Genomic DNA, 22,545 nt, shown 5'->3' with positions numbered 1-22,545 from the left:
TTCGTTTCAATTCTTTTTGGAATTGATTTAACGCCAAAAATGATTATTTACCTTGATTTTCCGAAAATTCTTAATCAGAATGCCTGTGGTACAGGTATTAATTCATCTATCACCTGAAAGCTGCTTAATCCTCACATGAATTGTGGCAAACCTGGAGACAAAGGAATCGAGTACAGAACCCTGTTTGGCATACCAGCCCACTACAAAGACAAAGTAGAGACTCCAGTTAATATAGCCAGTATGTCTTTGGACGTTGGGAGGAAAGGAGTGTATAGGGGACACCCCAATACTAAAATGAACCAGGACCCTAGAGCTCTTAAGTAGCATAAACATATCATTTTATATTGCAACCACCACTTAAAGATATGTTAGCATGACTACTTATCTTTCATTATTTTTACATGTGTTCATAAAGAACTCCCTCAAACTATTAATGTGTTGAGGGACTGTTTAAATATCTGGTTTGCAATAAATTCTGTTTAGTATTAAATTTAAATAAAATGAGTTGGATCCATAGAGCTGTTAGAAGGCAAGCTGGTGTTATCATCAGAGAGCTTGTTATAAATACCTCAGGGAATTAAATGAGATGCCTTTTTGCTTTTTTCAAGTAACAGCTTGTTTTTACAACAAAAATGTGAACAAATCTAAATCTTTGTTTAAGTTTTTTTTGCATTCTGCTTTGTAGGCACCAAATGTATAGTTTGTTGGCCTTATTATTAATTTTAGAGATTTCAGTTAACATAATGCTCTCATTTATTTCCCTTCTTGCATTACAATTTTCTAAATGTCTCTGAATCAATGATCCCCATGAAATGTAGTATTTTGAAATTAAAAAGGATAATTGATGGAAGAAATGTATACTTTCATATATTAGTGTAGATAAAAACGTTTAGTCACAGCATCATCTCTTGCCCAAAATAATGTAGCACTTTAGTGTTTACGTGGGTATGCGCCCTCGCCACTGCCACCTCAGGTCGGCCCCGCACCGCTGGGGACTCAAACCCGGGCCTCCGGCATCACTCAACAGGGACCCAGCCAGTTGAGCTAAAGGAATATCTGTATAATTCTCCTTGTTCTCAATGGGTATGCATGATCTGTCGGAGCTGGCGTTGGTACTCTTGGTGTTTATTCCTTTCAGCCATGACATAATACTTGATTTTTGCGAGGCATTCATTTTCGATCTCTTGTTCTGTTGGCGAATGTGGCGCTAAGCTGTGTCTCTTAAAGTTCAAGAGGAGTATGAACACTCAAATATTAGCGCACGCTGTATCAATGTAGCTAAGTACGTAGGCTGCATATTTGATGCATAAACTAATTTTATTAAAATAGAAAATATGAAAACCCGTCTCAAGCTTTCTGAAACCAATTAAGTAAATTACAGATGAAAAATTTACGTAATTTTTAATTATTCAATTTTTAATTCCCAATTATTCAGTGCACACAACAAATTTCCAGGGTCATCTGGCGTACAACCTGGGGGCGCTCCATGTACCACAGCTTGAGAACCACTGCTCTAAGATCCTTACTAAAGCCCATTAACCAGTAAAAAGTAAGCTGACTGAAATTGCAATTCTCCTTGCATCCTTATAACTGCCAAAAACACAGAAGGATATCTGAAAATGTTTTAGACATTCTGAATTCTCCAGTTTTGTATTTTGTATTGTAGTTTTTGTATACCTAATAAAAATAAAAAGTCTACATAATAAAATGAAAGTAACATTTTGTTCAGTGTTCTAGTCATTCGTTTTGAGATTTTTCTTATGTTACTTGTGAACTGATATCTTGACAGCTATTTAAATTATTAAAACAAAGACAGAAGTTGAATTATACTATTGTTGTGCTAAATAGTGTTCATGACAATCCCTGAAGGAGTTTAATTCTAAAAATCCTAAAGCCTTTATTAAAGGAATAACAACCTAGTTCATGCTATCAATAATAGGGTTTTGCTTCATTTACTTTGATATGATATGAATGTATTTAAAATTTATTTAGAGTAAAAATTTGTGTAGCATAATTCTGTAAAGAGCTGAAATGAAACACAAATACTGTAAATATAAATTTAAATTTTCAGAAGATGTCAATGTGTAACCCTAGTATGCAATGTATAGAATCCTTCCTATACAGTATGTCACATTCTTTTAGATATTTTGGGATGGAAAGAGCTATATACTGCAGATAAAATTAATAGTATCCTGAGAGGGAAGAGGCATTATTATCAGTATGACAAAATGAATGTAGCATGGAAAACATACTTTACTTTCTGTATCCCCGGTAAGTCAATCTTTATTGTGCTTTTCTTATAATTATGCAGTCAATAATGTTGTTCTTTAAGATAAGTTTACAATTATTTTAGCTTTCTGATACTGGCAAAAAGAATAAAAAAACAAGGTGTTCCAATTATCAAGGAGTATTTATGAACATTTTATCTTGCCATACAGTATATATTTATACTGTACAGCTTTAAAGTACTACTTTAGCACTAACAAATTATATCACTCTGCAGGGTTGTCACAGCCTGTTGTAATTCTGCATCATCATAACTAATTCAAGATTATGATTGCCAAATTATTTATTAAAAAATCACCTATTTGGCAACAAGCCTATTCATGATTTAACATGCTATGGATAACAATTTAAAGTCACCATATTAAATTTCATTAGAGGATCTTTGTTCATCTACAAGAAAATATTTTCTTTTACAACTCAAGGCTCCTTTGGCAGTGATTAATTGCTCTGCATTAACCCTAATGAGACATTTATCACCAAAGGCCTTATCCCCCCAAGATGGAATAACTTTAGTCATTAAATTAAGGTTAAAACATTTAAGATTAAGCATGCAAGACTACATTTAAATAACCTTGTTTTCTTGTAAAATTTCCCTTTAAAGCATCTTAACTGTAAAATGTATATTCAGTACAATTTAATTATACACTGCTAAAAAATAATTTGGTGAACATACTGTACTGTAAGTTCTATCACTAATTGTCTAGTTATTATAACACTGTGTTACCATACTTAGAGATAACTGAATTTTGATATGATAGGAAAAAGCAGCTAATTCCAGTGAAAAGAAATTGCATAGAAATCTTGAACATTTCCATTTTTGTTAGTCTCCCTTGATACAATAAAACTCACAGTAATCATCTTCAATTACAGCAGAAGATCCTATTGGTCCCGGAAGAAATTAAAACAAAATCTGAATTAGTGAAATGGTTCACAGTATAAAGGTAAGGCACTCACTCAGGTAGGGTTTAGGAGATTCTGACTTTTTTTCCTTTTTAAAACTGTTATTTTTTATTTTTTTCTTTTTAAAATTAATATTTTTTAAAGAAATTATATAAATTTACAAGGAATCTGTTAAAGATTTGGTAAAATATATTCTTTCACTTTTTCCCTTATACTTTTCTTCTAGCAATGGGAGACATAGCTTCTGACAATCTGAATTACAACAATTAATTTTTATAAATTATTCATCCTTATCATAATTATAATCTTCTTCTCAATTTATTTAAAACTGTTACAGTTTTTCCAGTTTGTTCAACATTGTTCTAAATTCTGAAGAACAACATTCAGACTCTTAAAAGTCTGTTTTGTACAACTTTTATTTAACTGCTGTATCTAATTTTACACAGTGATGAGTGAGGTTACAACATTGACAGCATTTTTAAAGTTTTTTTCTTCATATTCTGACCATTATCTCCTAACCCTGCCTTCCCAATCACAGCAAATGATCAAAAATAGCCCTTCTAATTAATACAAAGCTGACAAAATACTATTAATTGTTATTTAATAGCATAAATAGTATGTGATGTTTTATAGACACCAGGGCTAGTTTTAATAGCAGCTGTACATCTTGTTTATTAGGTCTCTCTCTCAGAAAGGCCAAATTCAAATGATCATAGTTCTCCTAATATCCAAACTTGCTAAACATTTAAAACACATGGATTAAAATGGCCTGTGTACTCAGAAGAACAAATTTACTATATTATCCACATTTTTTAAAGAAGAATAAAACACAAAAAGCTTAAATGCAGTAAACGTAGCCCATCTGCTTGAGAGATCCTATACATTTCTAAGTCATTCTTCATTAATTTATTAACTGAATAATTCTAAAACTGTTTTATGCTCCCATCTCACTTTTCTCCAGTTCTTTTTTCATCAATCTTCGTGGCCCATTCTATTTTTAAATATGTTTTAAATCTATTCTTTCTTTGTTTTTGAAAATATATTATTTAACACAATGTGTTGAACAAAAGGCAGGACAACTGTTTTAACTGGCCTGGCTTTTGTTCTAATTAATGTGGAAAATCAATCATTTGTCAAATTCAAACCACATAGATTTCCAACAATCAAAAACCTACAAAGAATCAATATCCTTTCAAAGATATTCTGAGGTGATGCAATTTTTTAAGTTTGTTTTTTGGATACATTTACTCATGGCATGTTTATTTTTTTTAAAGAAGCTTACATTTGCCATTGCTCATGCAATATGAAATCTGCTCATAAAATATTTAAAGCATAAATACAATACAAAAAAACTTAGCATTAGTTTTTTTACATACTGTAGTTGCCCTTCCTATAAACCTAACATGTGACACAATGGGAGCCTGTATGCTTTCTGAAAGCCTGTGGCAAAGGAAGGCTGCAATGCCAGTTCTTTTGGCTCAGGCACAGCTCATTGACCTGTATAAAACCAACCCTCTAGAGTAAATCTAAATCACGTAAATGTACTATCTTAGGAGGAATAGCCATGAGAAGAGAACCATGGTGATCATGATGGTTTACAGTCTCTGAGTATCTGTGCACAGGGTCACCTATTTAAAGATGGTACTTTATAATCATGCACTCTTGCTTGTTATATGAAAAACTCAAGATGCAATACACAAGGTAAAACCAGAATAACATATTGTGAAATCTAAATAGGGAATTTGTGTAAAATCTCTGAATGTACTCGTGCTGTTGCTATGTCTGTTGCTAGGCTGCTATGACATCAATGCTTTCATAAAGAACAGTAACTATATACCAGTCCCATTAAATTTGTTTGGTGTCATGGGCTGTGTCTCAGTCTTTGGAAGAGAAATGCTTATTCTCTTACACATTTATTATACACAGTGTTGTCTTTTTCCTCCTGCCTTTAATGTCATGATTAAATGCTGCACCATGATCCTATACTTATTTTGTCCTCTCTCTTAGTTGCATTGTTTCTTTTCCTGTCTTTCCTTTGGGTAAAACATTTGTTATTAAGCTACCTTAGTTTTATACAGTACTTGTTTCTGTTCATAAATATTTATGCAGTTAAATAAGAGTTTTTATTTTGTGTTTTTCATCCACCCTTTCAAAAAATGTCAACTACATGTTTAAACATGTTTAAAAGGGGAAGTAAATGCAACAAGAACAAAAACAAATTACAGCTACAAGAATATCGACTTGCAGCCAAAGCAATCATGATTTCTAAAATAAAATACAAGAATAAAGAAATTTAAAGCCTGAATATTCTGATTATCACAGAACAAGTTTCATTTTGTGCACATTCAGGATTGATTGGAGTTTCATATACACTTATTTTTAATCCTGTTCCTGGAGTTTTTTCTGATACAACTTAAAAACATATTTTTTCATAAAAATATAATTATATATTTAAGGCTTATTTTATTACAGTTGTACAGTGTACAGTATGAAATAGCATGATCAGTGTAACTGAATCTTTCTCGTCAGTGAAATATTATACTAAAAAAACCTTCAGCCTTCTGAAAGAGGAATCAGATACCGCAATTAAGACATATGAAAAAACTGAATTTACAAAATACTGGACATGGCTATAAACCCATGCCTCATTCATTTGTTCCTTGACATAATCCAGTTAAATTGCTCCCAAAGGTTCCACCTTTCAACAGTGTTTGTTTCTTTTTTGAGTATCTTCTATCATATAAATACTTATCTTCTTGTATCAATTCTTTCTTACGTTAAATGAACATTCCCATTATAGGTGTATATTACAGACATTGGAGGAGTGTTTTCTCAAGAAGTAGGATAACATGTTAAGTTACTGTATACAGTGTTAAGTGTTATACAGTTTTCAGTAAATAGAGACATGTAGAAAAAGACATTCCTATTTATTGTATGAATGTGGAATGTAAAATATTGGAAATTCTGGTTATATATTCACAAGTGAATTCCATTTAACAATCCTAATTTAATGTATTTTTTTACTGGAAAGAGGGCAATACACGAGTATTTTTAATTATAAATCTAGACCACTGAGATCAGCAGGGCTTGGAAGAGTGCTTTAACTGACATGCTGACATCACTACATATAAATGCATTAAGTCAGAACATATCACTGGCAGATTATGACAAACACAATCCCACAAACTACACAAACTAGTTCTAATGTAATAGAATCCTAGTAATCCACTGAATCAATAGTGTTAGGTCAGTGCTCCACCCAAGAAGGTCTGGCAAAAAAAAAATAGCTGGGGGATTTACCAGTGTAATAAAATATAATTATTCTGACTACTTAAGTTCTGAATTTGAATATTACACATCATTCCATGTGTAATTAGTATGCTGCCCATGAATTTTTGGATGTCATTCTCTTCCATCAAACAAGTAAGAATGTGTTCTGTAGCTATTTTACTGATGGCACCATTGAAGATTGGATTGTTGAAGGAGCACAGATTCAAGTTTTTTTAAGTGAAAATTTTATCATTTGATTTCCCATACAATATGTATTCTTGGTACTAAACAATTTTTCATATTGCAGCTTACATTTGTCAAGTACTCTCAACCCGCTCTTACTGAAAAAACATGTTTACAAAAAGCAAAGGGTTATATACCTATTTTTCCTTGTCCTTACTTTGAGACTGGCAAATCATCCCTTTACTTGCTCTGCCACATGGTATACTAACCGATTGCATTCAATGGAGGCAATCTCCTGCAAACTTGAACTTGAACCGACATCATATTCTCTCCACAATGCACAATTCAGGACAGCTGAAGAAGGCTCCACAGCTTAAACGTTTTTATGTCTTTTTTTCTTACGAGGATGGAAGAAACCTTTACTTGTTCCTTTGCAGTCTACGCATGCTGATGCAGCTATCTACTTGAACATCTCATTGCAGATAACCTCTTATAATACTTGAAATCTGGTTTCAGACAACTACAATACACAGAAACCGGTTAAGGTCACTAACAATCTTCTTATAGTTTCTGATTCTGGTTCTCATTCTGTTCTTATTCTCCTTAACCTCAATGCCATTTTTGACACTGTTAACCATGACATCTTACTTTATCATGAGACCGTTTTCTGATGTTGCTCTTAATGATTCAAATCTGACCTTACTGATCGCAGACACTTTGTTTCTCTTGGGGGTTTTAGTTCTGATGTTGGACTCCTAGGCCTGATGTTCCTTAGGGCTCAATACTGAGCCACCTATTATTCACCATTTACATGTTCCCACTTGGTCAGCTATTATCTCATAATTCACATTTCTACTCATATGATACTGAGATTTATGTCCATGCTAAAACTAACACTGAAGTGCCTGTCTCTGCTCCAATTGTATCTCAGACATAAAGACATGGATGACTCAAAATTTCCTTCATTTAAACTGCAAGAAGACTGAAGTCATACTTCTCAGCACCTCCCATCAGCTTTGTAAAGTCAAGGCAGTAGCCCTGCCTGTGGATGTCACTGTATTCAAATTTCAATCTAAAATGATTATCTTGGGGGTAATATTTGATCCAGGCTTGTTGTTTAACCCACATGTCCAACATGCATTGTAAAAACATCATTCTTCCACCTCAGAAATATCGCCACACTACATCCTATGTTGTAGCTTACTGATGCAGAAAAGCTGGTGAACAATTTCATCTTCTTTCAAATATATTAAGGTGTCCTACTGCCCTACTTGCTGGGGAATCTAAATTCACATCAAACAAACTTTAATATTGTACTGTATGTCTAAAATTTGGACACATCTCATTACGCCTATTCTATAGTCCTTCCTGTTAGGTTTCATGTTGAATTCAGAACCCTCATGCTCACCTACAGTATAGGACTCTACATGGCTTGGCTCCTCAGTACCTGACTTACTATCATCCTACTTCCCACCTTCTTTTATCTAATGCTGGTCTCCTGCCTGTCCCCTGAGCCTGTCTACATACTGTGGGTGACTGGGCATTCTCCTGCTATGCCACAAAGCTGTGAAATTCTATCCCTAAGCATATCAGAAAGTCACATTCCCTGAGCACTTTAAAATAAGACTCAAAAGCTTCTTCTCTAAAGGGGCTTTGATTTGACTGGTTCTATCTGCCCCAATGCTTCCCTACCATATTTCAAATGCATATTGTAATTGTGTAATCCTGCTATCTCCTCTCATTGTGTAATTTTTTTTCTTACTGTAAAGCACTTTGAGAAGCCACTTGTATATAACATAAATTTTATTTACTTTTAAATCAAAACTGATTAATAAAATGGAAATAACACATTGAAGATTGATACCTGCTTGCTGTGGGCAAACAAAACATTACTATTTGTTGGTACTTTTCACTAGTACAGTAAAACCTGCCTACTAGTACAGTTAACATGGCTATTAAACATTTTCCATTATTTAATAATTATTGTTATTAATAATAATTACTGTTCACTGGTGCACAATGGCAATTGAGTGATTCCTGCATGGTAAGATTTAACCACTTGCAAAAATACAGAATAAAGCATTTGGCTTCTCATAAAATATAACACAAGTATAGGATAATTTGGGATTTTTTATATTGTGCACAAGAAAAGCTTCTGAGGTTTTTGTGTCTGAATTCGTTGCCAATATGTCTCTTTCTACTTCAGCTCTTCCTGAAGTACAGAGATATGCCATTTATACAGTTGCTGTAGTGCCTCAGCTTTGTTAAATCAATATCACACATCACATACTTCACTTGTAACAAGAAAAAACTAATGTATGCAAATATGGGTCTCTGATTCTTATAGTGTACTTTGTATTGTAATTGTGCTGAAATTTAAACAAATCTTACAGAAAGATTTGTTTTCCATTTTTAAACCAATATACACAATCTTAGCAGCTATTATTTATAACTCTTGAGTAACATCTTTTTTATTTTCAGCTGATTTTTGCTACACTGGACTGTAAACTCTGGAGAAACTCATCCCTCTAATAGCAGTGTGAGATGTTGATCTACCTTCAGCAGTAGGTAGACCCAGTAAGCTCAGGGTAGACACAGTAAGTTCTGAGCTACAAGAAGATATTCAGAGCAGGGATACTTCATGGTGCTGTTAATTGCATGTTATTTATATAATATTAACAATATGGGGAAATTTGGGTGGTTCTGTGTGGATGACTCCATTTAAGAGTGGCAGAAATTAAATCTTGACACAACAATTTTCACAATTTTAATTGTATGCACAAGAATGTACATTCTTGGAACTTGGTTTCTTTTAACAAGAGGGATGCTAATCCTCTCTTTACTACTCTAGAAGCATACAAATACATTATCAGGGGTCCAGAATTCTGGAACACATAATACTATTGTTGTAAAAAATAAAAAAAGAGAACAGTGTCAAGACATAGAGAAGGAAAGAGCTGAATTATTCATCAGCCTCAAATGAACTTGAAGATAGCAATTCCTTCCAATTGAACAGTAGAATCCTGGTCATGTTTTTCATTCCTTTTCATTATAGGTTCAGGTTTTGGACTAATGTACCAGGAGCGTAAGTACAGATGATAATTAAACATTGTCTTCTACCTGGTTATTTATTAAATACTGAAACATACAGTATTAGGGAGTCTTAAATCCATACCCTGGATAGCCATTTACAAAACATTGTCTAATAAGTTCAGGGGTAAAAAACAAAACAATACAAAAAGACAATGTATTAATTCAATACCCTTCATCTCTGGTCTCAAAGAAACAACACCTGACTGGACTTCTCCAAACACTGGCAAAGAAAAACTGTAAATGGCAGGGGATATGTTCAACCTGCTGCTGACTAGGTCTCCTTCCTATTTTGAACAGTCACAAATCACCTAAGGCTTCCACACATTCTTCAGAACATAAAATCCATGTCAAACAGTTTCTGAAAAAGAAGTAATAAAGCAAAGTCCTTTTAAAAGTAAGCTCCCTAAAAATACTTCCATGCTTCTCTTGGGCAATGTTCAGCATCCCACCTGCTTTGTTTAGAACAGCTGGGGTGGCTTCTTACTGTTCTCCTTTTCATTACTCTTTTATTTTTTTTCTTGTTTATTTTCTCTGCCATGCTTGTGGATCTTCTGTTTAACTGGGTTCACCAATCACACAAGAAGAGTGTATCTTGTTCTCAAACAATACTGTTTGCTAAAAAATAGATCAAAAGGAATCATTCAATAAATTGAACAAACCAAGTGGCATGTTAAAGTAAATTAAACAAAACCATGTATAACATTTAAACAAAGGCACAATAAAATAAGAAACTAAATAAGAACATGCTCAATACAGCACCAGGCATACCACTCATAGCTCAGTAAATCAAATGCTACAAACAATAGGTTTATTCCATGCTGAACAAAAAGAAGAAAGAAAACATGTTTCGGCTGTGGAGCCTTCTTCAGGTGTGAGAAAGACACGGAGTTGCCATGGCACCAGAATGGGACCCAGCTATGCCAATATTTTTGTCGGCTGGGTAGAAGAACACTTCTTCGCTTCCTACACTGGCTATGTCACTGACCTCTACAAGCGATACATTGACGACTGCGTCAGAGCCACCACATGCTCCTACGACCAGCTTGAGTGCTTTCTGCATCATTTCACCAACTTCCACCCATCCCTCAAATATACAGTTAACATATCTTCCACTACTTTTCCATTTCTAGACATCAACTTCTCCATCAACTACCCCCAACTCTCCACTTCGGTTTATTATAAACCCACGGATTCACACAGCTATCTCCTGTATAGCTCATGTCACCCCAAACACTAAAAACTCTCTCCCTTTTTCATAGCTCCTTCAGCTACGATGATTATGCAGCGACGACATTGACTTCCAGAACCAAGCTCTCAAAATGTACTCCTTTTTCATCAACAGAGGATACTCCAGCAGTGTTATTGACAGGGCCCTTGCCCGAGCCAAAAACACCCCTCGGACCATCAACTCAATCAGGAACCCCCCCCCCGTAACAACCGCATTCCTTTGGTGCTTCCCTACCACCCCAACACACTTCCTATCCCCAGGACTATTAATAACAACTTTTCCATCCTACAGGATGATCCCTCCATTGGGGCCCTCTTTTCTGACCGCCCTATCTAATATTGCTGACCACCTAATCTGCACAACCTTCTTGTTCACAGCTCCCTTGACCGCCCTAAGCAACCATCCACACCAGGCACTTTCCCTTGCAACAGAGCTCGCTGTATCACCTGCGAGTATACATCTAACACCACACTCATTCAAGGCCCCTCAGGACAATTCCAGATCACCCAGATGACATCTTGTACCTCTAGCAACCTTATTTACTGTATCTCTTGCAGTAAATGCCCAGCCATCTACATTGGAGAAACAGGAAAGGAGACTTGGAGACCTGTTCAGCGAACATGTTAGGGCTGTTAAGATTAAAGAACTCTCCGAGCCCACTGTTTCCCATTTCACCTCTGATGGCCATGACCACTCTAATCTCTCCATCTGTGTTCTCAAAGACGGTTTTCCAAACTCATACATCAGAAAGACTACAGAAACCAAAATTATCCTGCAGCTAGGATCATACCTTCCCTCTTCTCTTAACGACAGACTACTTTTCTTCTAAATTTTCTCCATTCATTGGAGGTTTCATTTCACACCTCTCTACACCTATTCTGACTTCACACCTCTTGATTGGCCTCTCTTTCTGTCCCCTGCTTCCGCCTCTCGGTCCTCCTCTCTCCCAGCCTTTGTTCTCCCACTACATCACCTTTGCTTACTGCCTTGTCTTTCTCACACCTGAAGAAGGCTCCACAGCCGAAACATTGTGTTTTCCTTCTTCTTTTTTTCAGCATAGAATAAACCTGTTACTTGTTCCTAGGTACATTTGTACCTATGCTTACACAAATATCTAAACTTATATCATATACCTATTCATTCTTGCTTCAGACAATTACACAGCACAGAAACTATCCTGGTTAAGTCACTTTCTTCTTATGGCTTCTGATTCTGGTTCTCTATGTACTGTATACTTATTCTCCTAGACCTCAGTGTTAGTTTTGACAATGTTAACCATGACATCTTACTTTCTTGGTGTGGGACCGTGTCCAGAGTTTCTGACATTGCTCTTAAATGGTTCATGTCTTACCTTACTGATTGCTGACACTGTTTCTCTTTGGGTTGGATTTTTTGGGCCTTCACTTGGTACACCCCAGGGCTCTGGAATTTTATCCCCAAGGATATGAAAGAGTCACCCTCCCTGAGCACTTTAAATTCAGTCTCAAAACCTTCTTCTTCTTTTACTTAATTGGTTCTGTGTTGGTGTGTTATTGTTATTTTTGTTGTTGTTAATAAATAATAATAATAATAATAAGAAGAATATTGTTATTATTATTATAGTATTGAATTGATGCATTCCATATAACAGGAAACATATAGCAGATGTGCTGGGTGAATGGCAAGTGAAGACATGAAGAGTAAGGCACAGGTTGCAGGTCATTTTCTTGATGGCATTGGCAGATGTTTACCACACACCATTCAGTGGCCTCAGAAGATTATGGAAGAAAACTGGCAGCTGGGTGATTTACATAAAGAATATCAGAGAGCCACAAAACTTCTTGGTGCCTCATTAGTCACAGGAGGATTTAAAGGACATGCAGTAAGTTCTGGAGGTGCATCCGGTGAGTGCACAAGAAGTCTGAAAATAAATGATATGACAATAAGCTCCCACTGACCTCTTTTGCGAGAAGCACTGCACACACAGCTTGTCAAATTTATTGAATATTTCATCACTTTAATGGTCTCAGGGCCAGGAAATGCGAGCTCCACACAACAGATTTAGCATGAGCACCTGTATTACCATTAAATTGAGAGTGTATCCACCACACATCATTTTTTAAAATGCCTTGTCTTATTTTTAGACACAAAATGATCACACTTATGCAGCTAATATGTTAATTTTTAACAGTTACTTCAAAAAGTTTGGACAGCTGCATTAGGAAGATTCAGTTTTCAATAGAAGCACTAGACTTTGCATGTAAAATACGCAACAGGGAGAAACTAAGAATCTGAAGGGGTTTTAGTAATTAACAAAAATAATTTTACTTGATATGCTTCTTTTAGTTAAAATAGATACCTTTACATTTTCACGTTTCTGAACACACTCACAAACACAACATAGCTGAATATTATTAACTTTTTACAACATAATATACATAAAAGTCCCTCAGAAAATGTGATTACAAACTATCTGTAATTATAAAACCACATAACTAAACAGAATTTTCTATTTGAAACAAAAATCCATGTAGAAGTATGATATTATAATTTTCTACAACCACATACCTTTATAAGCAGATCATTTTTTGAATTATAAGAAGAATACATCAACAACTTTGGTATGAAATTGAAAATTAAACTGTTTACATAATTCTGTATGCAGTAATGGTACTTTGCATAAAATTATAAACTGCAGGTAACACAAGAGTATATTTTTATATTAATTTTCCTAGCAGCCATACTTATTTGGAAACGTGCTTGGTCTCATCAGCTACAAAAAACAAGAAACATCACTGATGAAAGCAAATGTACAATTAATGGGATCAGTTCTAGCAGGAGGAAATGTTTAATGAACCACTACGGCACAAAGCAAGACTTATGCTGGAGCAGCAAAAATCTTTCTTGCATGCTTTGGAAATTAATTTGATCACTTTGAACTGAAGCACTGTAAAAATTAAGAAGGGGGTTTAGTAAAAAAAAGGAGTTCTTATGACAGATGTATTAAAGAAGCTTTAGTTTTACATTCTGAGCATTAATATGGATAGGAATAAGCAGAAATGTTTTGAGGATATTTTTAATAGAAGCTAAGCAAGATCTAATAGGACTTCAATTTGTTATTATGATTGCTAATCCAATTATGGCATAAGATTTTGATGGTGACAATTCTAATCTTATTCCACTTTTAGATATACTGTATTTGTAGTTTAGCATTTTAAAGGTTATGTTTTTTGACACTGCTAATGAAAGTTGGTCAGGAATTTTCAGATTTACAGTAAGTCAGGAGAGCAGAGAAGCCACCTATTAGCAGAGAAGAACCTGAATTATAGAAAATCATGCTGAAAAGAGAAGAAAAGAAACACAAATGTGTTTCTTTCTGTAGCTGATGAGACCAAGGCTCCACAGCTGAAACTATATGTTTCTTTTCTCCTTTTTCGGCATGGAATAAACCTTTACTTGTTTCTTTGCAGCCTATGCATGCAGAGGCAGCTACCTACGTGAACTACTATAGCAAATCATGTGGAAATTGTATGATCTCGCCGTGTTTACATGGGTTTCCTCCCATAGTCCAAAGACATACTAATAGGTTAATTTGCTCACTAATTTTCTTACTGGGAAAATTGGCCACAGTGTGAGTGTGTGTATGTTTTTGTCTGTGTATTCCCTGTAATCGACTGGCATTGTGTCCAAGGTTTATCCCACTTTATGCCCACTGCTTGCTGGGATAGGCTTTGACTCCCAAGGCTGCAACATACATCTGGAATTTTCAATTTGATTCACACTATGAACCACTTTCTTCTGCTGGGAAAACACAAGTTGTATCTGAGTTTTTTTCCTACTAGGTAGTTGCTGTTTTAAAACATTTTTTATCACTGTATTATCTATAGCATAGGAAAGTAATACAAGTGTGTTTTAATAAGTAAAACTAGATTACCTTCAATGGTAGTTCTTTTTAAACTCATAAGAGAAGTTGATAAAATCTTGCCATTAAGCCCATCAGTGCTTATCATTTTCCTTTACACTAAGCAATTGAATCAAGTGTGGACTTGATTTCCTGCTTCTCTGCTTCTACGATGTATCCTGGTAATAAGTCCTATGCTAACATTAATGCATTTTCTACTATTAGTGTCTTTTAAACTGTTTCCACATTCCTTCCTGTGAACTACTTACTAAATGTAACTTGTAATAACTATTGGAATAAACCTTGATTTCCTTTCAATACTACAATCAGATACTATTTCAGTTTGTACTGGAAATGGAGATTAAAATTCTTTAGCCTGTCATCACAGCCCATCTCCATAAAAAATATGTTGCTCTTTTTTGACATTCTCTGAACCTTTTTGATCCATTTGTAAAGTGCAAATCAGATCTGTATTGAACTACCTAAATGTTGTATGTCTAATGTATTGTACACTTTTAACATATATTTGCTTTGTTTTCTACAATATTTATTATTCTTTATCGACATCCATACTAAACCCTACACTGAAGTAGCTGTTTCTGCAGTCTCCATTTCCATGTTTGTCACAAAATTGCATGACTCAAATTTTCCTGCATTTCAACTGTGACAATCAAAGTTTATTTATCAAATACACAACATTTCTGCAAGCTCACCGGGGGGGAGGCATAAAAATAAAAAAATAAAGTTACAAATAAGGTTACATAATAATACATAATAGTGGAATAGAAATTGAATAAAATAAACTCAGACAGAGCTCAATATAAATAGAGATGCGATGTGACCAGGGTGTATGCAATACATTATGTCCCAGTACTGCAGTATGCCAAATACAATGAAAACTGTATGTCCATGTAGCCATTACGGGTTATTTGCTGAAGGAACTGCGGCTTGGCTATTTAGCAGTCTTATTGCCTGGAGGTAGAAGCTGTTCTGTAATCTGTTAGTCTTTGACTGAATGCTTCGATACCATTTACCAGTCAGGATACTCTCAGTAGTGCACCTGTAGAAGTTGGCCTGGATATGTGATGGCATGCCAAATGTCTTTAGCCTACAGAGAAAGAATAGGCGCTGCCGTGCTGTTTTGACCACGATGTTGGTATGGTGGCTCCAGGTTAAGTCCTCCATGATGTTAACTCTCAGCAACTTAAACTGCTGACCCTCTCCACAGAAGTCTCATTGATGTAAATAGGTGTGTGATCTCCTTCCTGGTGTTTCCTATAATCCACAATCATCTCCTTAGTCTTACTGATGTTCAGAAAGAGGTTGTTCTCCTGGCACCATGCTGCCAGTGTTTCAACCTCCTCCCTGTACGCAGACTCTTCCCCATCTGTGATCAGGCCGACGACTGTTGTATCGTCCGCAAACTTAATGATGGAGTTTGAGCTATGCCTGGCGACACAATCATGGGTAAATAAGGAGTAGAGGACAGGGCTAAGCACACAGCCTTGGAGGGCTCCAGTGTTTAGAATCAGAGTAGAGGATATGTTGGTGCCCACCCTCACCACCTGCGGACGTTCCGTCAAGGAGACCAGGATCCAATTACAAAGGGAGGTGTTCAGTCCCAAGTCCTTTAGCTTGATGACAATCTTTGAAGCTTTCAAAGACTGAAGTCATGCTTCTCATTAACTATGTAAAGCTAATGCATTAACCCTATATGTGGCTGACACTGTACTTGAAATTCCATCTAAATTGAAGAATTTAGGGATGATCAAGGCTTGACGTACAACATATTGTAAAAACATCAAAATATTTCAGAAGTATTGCCAGATTATGTCCCCTGTTGTCTCTGACTATCTTTTCTAGAATTGATTACTGTAATGCCCTGTAAAACCTCATGCTCACCTATAGGCCTCTACATGGCTTCGCACCCCAGTACCTGTCTGACTTATTACTACTAATAAGTTACTAATTATTATTACTTATTATTCCTATCTGCACCTCACAATTGTTGTTTGTCTGATTCTGGTCTCCTGGCTAGCCTCATATAGGGGCTTTCTTTAATGTATATGGGTGTCTCTGTGCCACCTGCCTGTCTTGCACTTTGTACCTCCATGGACATCTATGTCTCCGTGCAACCCCACACCTCTGAGAATCTCAATGTTCTTGGTACCCCTCAGTGCCTCAATTTTAAATAATTGATCATTCATGATTGACTTTACACACTCAACTTTCTTGCTGTTGTATAAGCATAAAATCACATCACCAGTGAAAGAGTAGATTGGGCACAAGAAGTGTGGTGATATAACCTGTTGAATGTCAAGTCCGATGCAGGTCAAGAAAGAAAACACATAAAAGAAGTCTACATTTCTTGATTATTAAGAAACCAACAATGCCTTTGTGCTATCAATATGCAGAGTCTGGACTAAGTCACCTCAGGTGGACTCAGCAACACTGGAGCCAAAGAATCAAGGGTTTGTGTAGACAAACCTGATGGATGTCAGAGAGTCTAGCACAGAGGTGTAGAATGACTGTACGGTGCTACACTGATCATGTTCTGGGACCTCAGCTGTTGCCCTTCTTGTGGGCTTATCCTGACATGACTGCATTCCAACAGAGCAATTCCTCTCCTCATGTTGTTTGTGTAATAACATCTTTCTTGCAGGAGGAGAATGTGGCATGCTTTGCAGATGTACAGGAACTTGTATTCATTCCGTTGACAACCATAATAACAACAACCTGTGACTTTCACAATGGACCCCCTAATGATCAGCCCTGTTAATGATCAACAGGATTGCCAATGTTGCTGACATTCATAAGCATAATTAACTCAACTGTGTCATGTCTGTGCAATAAAACAACAGCTTGTCCTCTACAAAAAATAAAATTTATCCTGATAACTTGACGAGTTTTTTGCAGTTAGAAGTGCTAAGTTTCTTTTGATGTTCAGTATATAGTTTTCTTGATTCTATGCACCTCTATGTTCTCTGTGCACCTTATTGACAGCCCTCTGGCTGCTGTCTAATGTACTCCAGGCTGCCTTTGTTATTGCCTGGAGGACTTAAAAATGAGGGGGGGGGGGGGTTCAGGAGGGGTGGAAGAGGTCATTTTTGTGCACTTTGTACTGACAGCCCACTGGCTGTTGTCTGACATACTCGATGTTGCTTATTACTTGGCATACTACCAAAAAAGAAAAGAGAGCAGCCTGTTAGCTGCTATCTGATGCACTTTATGCTACTTATTACTTGGTGTACTGTCAAATAAAACAAAGGAGGGAAGTGGAAGTAAGTTATACCTTGTGTGCTCTGTACTTGGCAGCCTGCTGGCTAGTCTCTACAACACTCCGGGTTGTTTTTTTGTATTACCTGGAGTGCCCATTCAAAAGGAGAAGGGCTCATAGTCTTACCTTGTTCACCTCTTGCTGTCAGCTTTCTCACTAGTCTTGATTCAAGTCCAGGCTGCTTATAATTGTTGTATGTTTTTTAAAATAATCCAGTTTTCACAATAGTAATGCCTTGAGAAGAGGCTCCCCTCAGGAGATGGCTTTTGACTTTTGTATTGTATGCACTGTAAACAACACCCTAGAAGACCAAATTTTTCACTTCCCTTATGCTAATTGTCAGCACAGGGTCAACCCACTTTCCATACCAGGGTCTCTCAACATTGGTTTGCCCAGCTTCTTCAATGTGACTTATGCCTCTGCTACCCTTCTCCAATTTTTCTCTGTTATTCTTCTACATTTGAAACCCTCTTTACCCAAAGTTTTACTAAGCAGATAATCTTCTTAGTGACTTCTGATAAATTTGATTTTCTAAAGATGGGACGTGTCCAGGGAGAGTGCATTTTCTGAGCAGTTCCCCTCTCAAGTGTTCTCCTGGGTTTTTACCCTAAAAGTAGCATCCATAATGAGTTCTTAGTTCCCAGCCCCAGGGAAATCTCTTTTGTCCAAGGACATTTGTGAACTCATACCCTTCTTTTCACCAGTAACTCTGTTTTAAATCTTTTGTCACCATGCTCAGCTGGCATGAGTCCTGAATGCTATGAGCCTCTTTTAAGTGTGCCAGTCAATCCTTCTTTGGAAAATTCATTCTCTTCCCTCAATGGCCAATTGTGATGACCTGCAACTCAAGGCAGACATTCTCAAGCAGGACAGATAATATTGTAACGCATACGGCCGACAGGCACTGTGTAAGAGCTGGCTTACCAGAGCAGTGACGTCACCGCCCTTCCCTGTGATAGAAGGACCACAGCCCCTGGGCTGTGGAGAGATCTCTCTTTAGCTCACCAGGCTGGGTTACTGTTGAGTGACGCGGGGGTCCCGGGTTCAAGCCCCCGATGGTGCGGGGCCGACCTAATGCGGCAAGGGCGCCCACCTGAACCCCGTTGCGTTACAATATATTAAAATTGTTACAAGAAACAAGACCTTGCCTCATGTGAGATGGTGACCTTATTGGAAAGATGAGTTAAGAGTATGAGATGTTTCACTATGAAAGTGATGGTCCACTTGTATGTAAGTGATGTAGGTATAAAAAGTGTCATTACAATAAGAGGTACAAGTCAGAAGCAGGTTTTAGTAAGACAGATTTCAAGTTAGTGTAGTCCCAAAGACAGCAGTAGTCTGTATAGCAGCATATTGCTTCATGCAGTAACACCTTTTATATATATCTATATTGTAATTGTATTATGATGAATATTGAAATATATTATGATACTACCTACCTAGTTTGGAGTTAACTAGCCAAATGTGTAGGAACATTAAAATAACTTGAGAGGTTCAAACCAGAGGCAGCTTTGCATCAAATCTGTCAAGTTGAAATTCAGTCAGTGGCAGATCCCAAGAGGCAATTTGAGTTACTAGAATAAAATGCTAGTCATGTGGCCAATTTGGTATATGCAGGAATGGCAGCATATCAAATGTTAAAATCATGCTCACTATAATGGTACTTCCAGGTTGGAGTTCATTGGTAACACAATTTTTAATCAGTAGGAGTGATACAGACTATATTTTCACAGAGAAGAAAAAAAAATGTCTGTCCTGAACCTGTGGCCCCTTTGATCAGCACTGGTTAAGAGCATGATAGGTCCTACTTTTTAGGCTGTTTCCTTCCCTTCTTAAGGTTTGGACCAGATAGCAGCTCTCACCTGTGGCCATTCCACTGAGTCTACTTCTTTGTGGTTACATTCTCAAGTGAAATGTCATCATATACCAGTCTCCAGTTTCTGAGGAAGGTGATGTCATCCCCATGTGGTCCTTAACAGATCTATCATTGGCCAACTTGTCATACTGAATACTTCCTACAGTATCTACTAAATGTTATTTATCAAATTAATATTTGCCATCACCTAAAGTGTTCAGAAGAAAATGTTAGGGAATTCACATTACCTTGAGTAACTGAAAGAACAGAAAAGCCAATAACCAGTGAGATATTGGATCTTCCAATATCGGAGGAAGATATTGGAGAACTGAACATTTACAGATGCAGCCATTCAAAATGCACGGTACAAACCCGCAGTACGGTAAACTACCTACAAGCCACCGCAGGGCACCGTGGTAAGTGATTGGCTGGCCAAAATGACCGACAGGAGCATTGGTTGGTAGTGAAAAGATTTAATCATTTAATCTCTTTACTGTGCACATTTAAATCCGCTTAATATTGAATATTTATATGGAATTTTACCACTAAAGGGAAATTTTAGTAGCTGAGCATAAAAAGAAGAGGAGCATAACGCATCTGAAGGTCATAAACGATATTAATTTAGGAACATAAACAGTACTGTATGTAAACTGTACTGTGTATGGCTGGTCTTGGTAGTTTAAAGAAAAAATACACACCAGTCTTCCATTTCTCCCTAAACATTTTAAGCATGAAAGTTTTATGAAACGGTACCCAAATATGCGATTGCTGTATAGAATGAATTTTAATTTAAAAAAATTATTTAACACGAAAATTAAGCTGTTTACATCTTCCGCCTGAGAACAGTCACCCGTTGCTGCCCAACGCAGAAACACAGCCACTAACTAGCAAAGAGAGGACATTAGCTAGCCAATATGATAAAGAAATAAATGATTATTTTGTTTATTTCTTTTGCACAGTTATTTGAACATTTCCATCGATTGTACAAGCACTTGGAAACTGTCCAATCCCTAGTTCATCAGGCATTTTCTTTTACGCTGCGGGCATTCTCCCGGTCTGGCGCCAGTCTGTGTCTTCTAGGATATAATGCCAGTGATTTTTTGTTAAATTTGGGTTTCCAATAACACAGCAGCAAACTTTTGTTTTTATGTCCACTATAACAGACAATCTCCTTTGCTTTTAACCGAGCGTTTAATAATTTCCTAAAATGAAAATGATTTACTTTATTTCCCTCACGGGATCAATAAAAGTATCTATCATCTATCTAAACTATGGGACAGAATTCTGGGGTCTCCCTATACCAGAGATTATGGTAGGGCTTCAGAATGGTGATTGGCTGACACCATCTGACACCCCTCTGATTGGAGGAAAAAGACGTGCTGGTCTGCTATACATACTGTACCAGGAAGAGGATTTCTTTCTATTCGAAACGTGTATTTTAAAAGTTTAATTAAGAAGTAAAAACCTTACAGCATACACAGATATCTAAACTGATCAGGAGGAAGAAAAATCACCCGTGTTTCGTGCATAAAAAGTGGTTATTAACTATCGAAACCTTGTTTTATTTATTTTATTTTTATTTAGATTAAGAGTTCCCATCACCCCCATTCCCATTTAAATCACAAACCCGTGTTTAATTAAATGTCTTTTAACGTAAATCGTTATCTTTGTCTTATGCATAATAATGTTCACCACTCTGTCCAGCAAATTAATAATAAACTTTATTTTATATAGCATTTTTAAATGAATAAGTAATTAGATTGCTCATAAACCTAATCACTTATTCTACATAAACACAGCGTAATTGCTCTCTGAAAATGTTTTTTCTTTTTATTTAGGCTCAGATTTCAACTATAGATCGCACACTAATTACTAGCAGTAAATACTGATGTTTTGCTCCCTCTTACCACAAAAATATTAAAAATAATGTATTGTAGCTGGGATGAACTTTTTTTTCGAACGTGTCTCTACCTGCAGCGACTCAGACACGGAATGGTTAAAGATGGCTGTTTCAGTAACTTAAAGTATATATCTAAAGTAATAATTTAACAATACACGTAAATGTTTTAAGATATGTTTATGTTGTGAATGTCTGTAGATTGTATCTTATTTTTAGTTTTTGTTTTGTTTCAAATGGCCTTGCAGATCAGATACTGTATCAAGGAACAAAACAATTATCGCGCCCTGCTCCTCAATGGAATCGCTTTAACATGCTAATGCGCTGGTGTAACACTCTGTGTCTATAGTACATTGTGAACAAACTGGTTTCACAGGTATTTTCAACCCCCAACCAATGTTGTTTCATCGGTTGTTATCCTGTAAAGCGCTTTGAGGAGCCACCTTTAAAGGCGCTATATAAAATAAAGTTTATTATTATTATTAATATTGATCATGTTTTTCCTCCCAGAACTTGTAAATTGTTGTTGTTATTGTTGTTGTTATCCTGTAAAGCGCTTTGAGAAGCATACTGTCCAGCTTGTCAGGTGCATTCTTTTGTAAAATAATAAGTAGAGCTTTGGGCTTATTAGTGCTCCACTTACACCAACCCAATCTAAATACATTTGGTCTCCAAA

This window comes from Atractosteus spatula, chromosome 11 (genome assembly GCF_055471065.1).
Source record: "Atractosteus spatula isolate fAtrSpa1 chromosome 11, fAtrSpa1.hap1, whole genome shotgun sequence".
Taxonomy (NCBI): Eukaryota; Metazoa; Chordata; class Actinopteri; order Semionotiformes; family Lepisosteidae; genus Atractosteus; species Atractosteus spatula.
The sequence above is the reverse complement of the archived record's forward strand: the minus strand, read 5'-3'. Positions refer to the sequence as shown.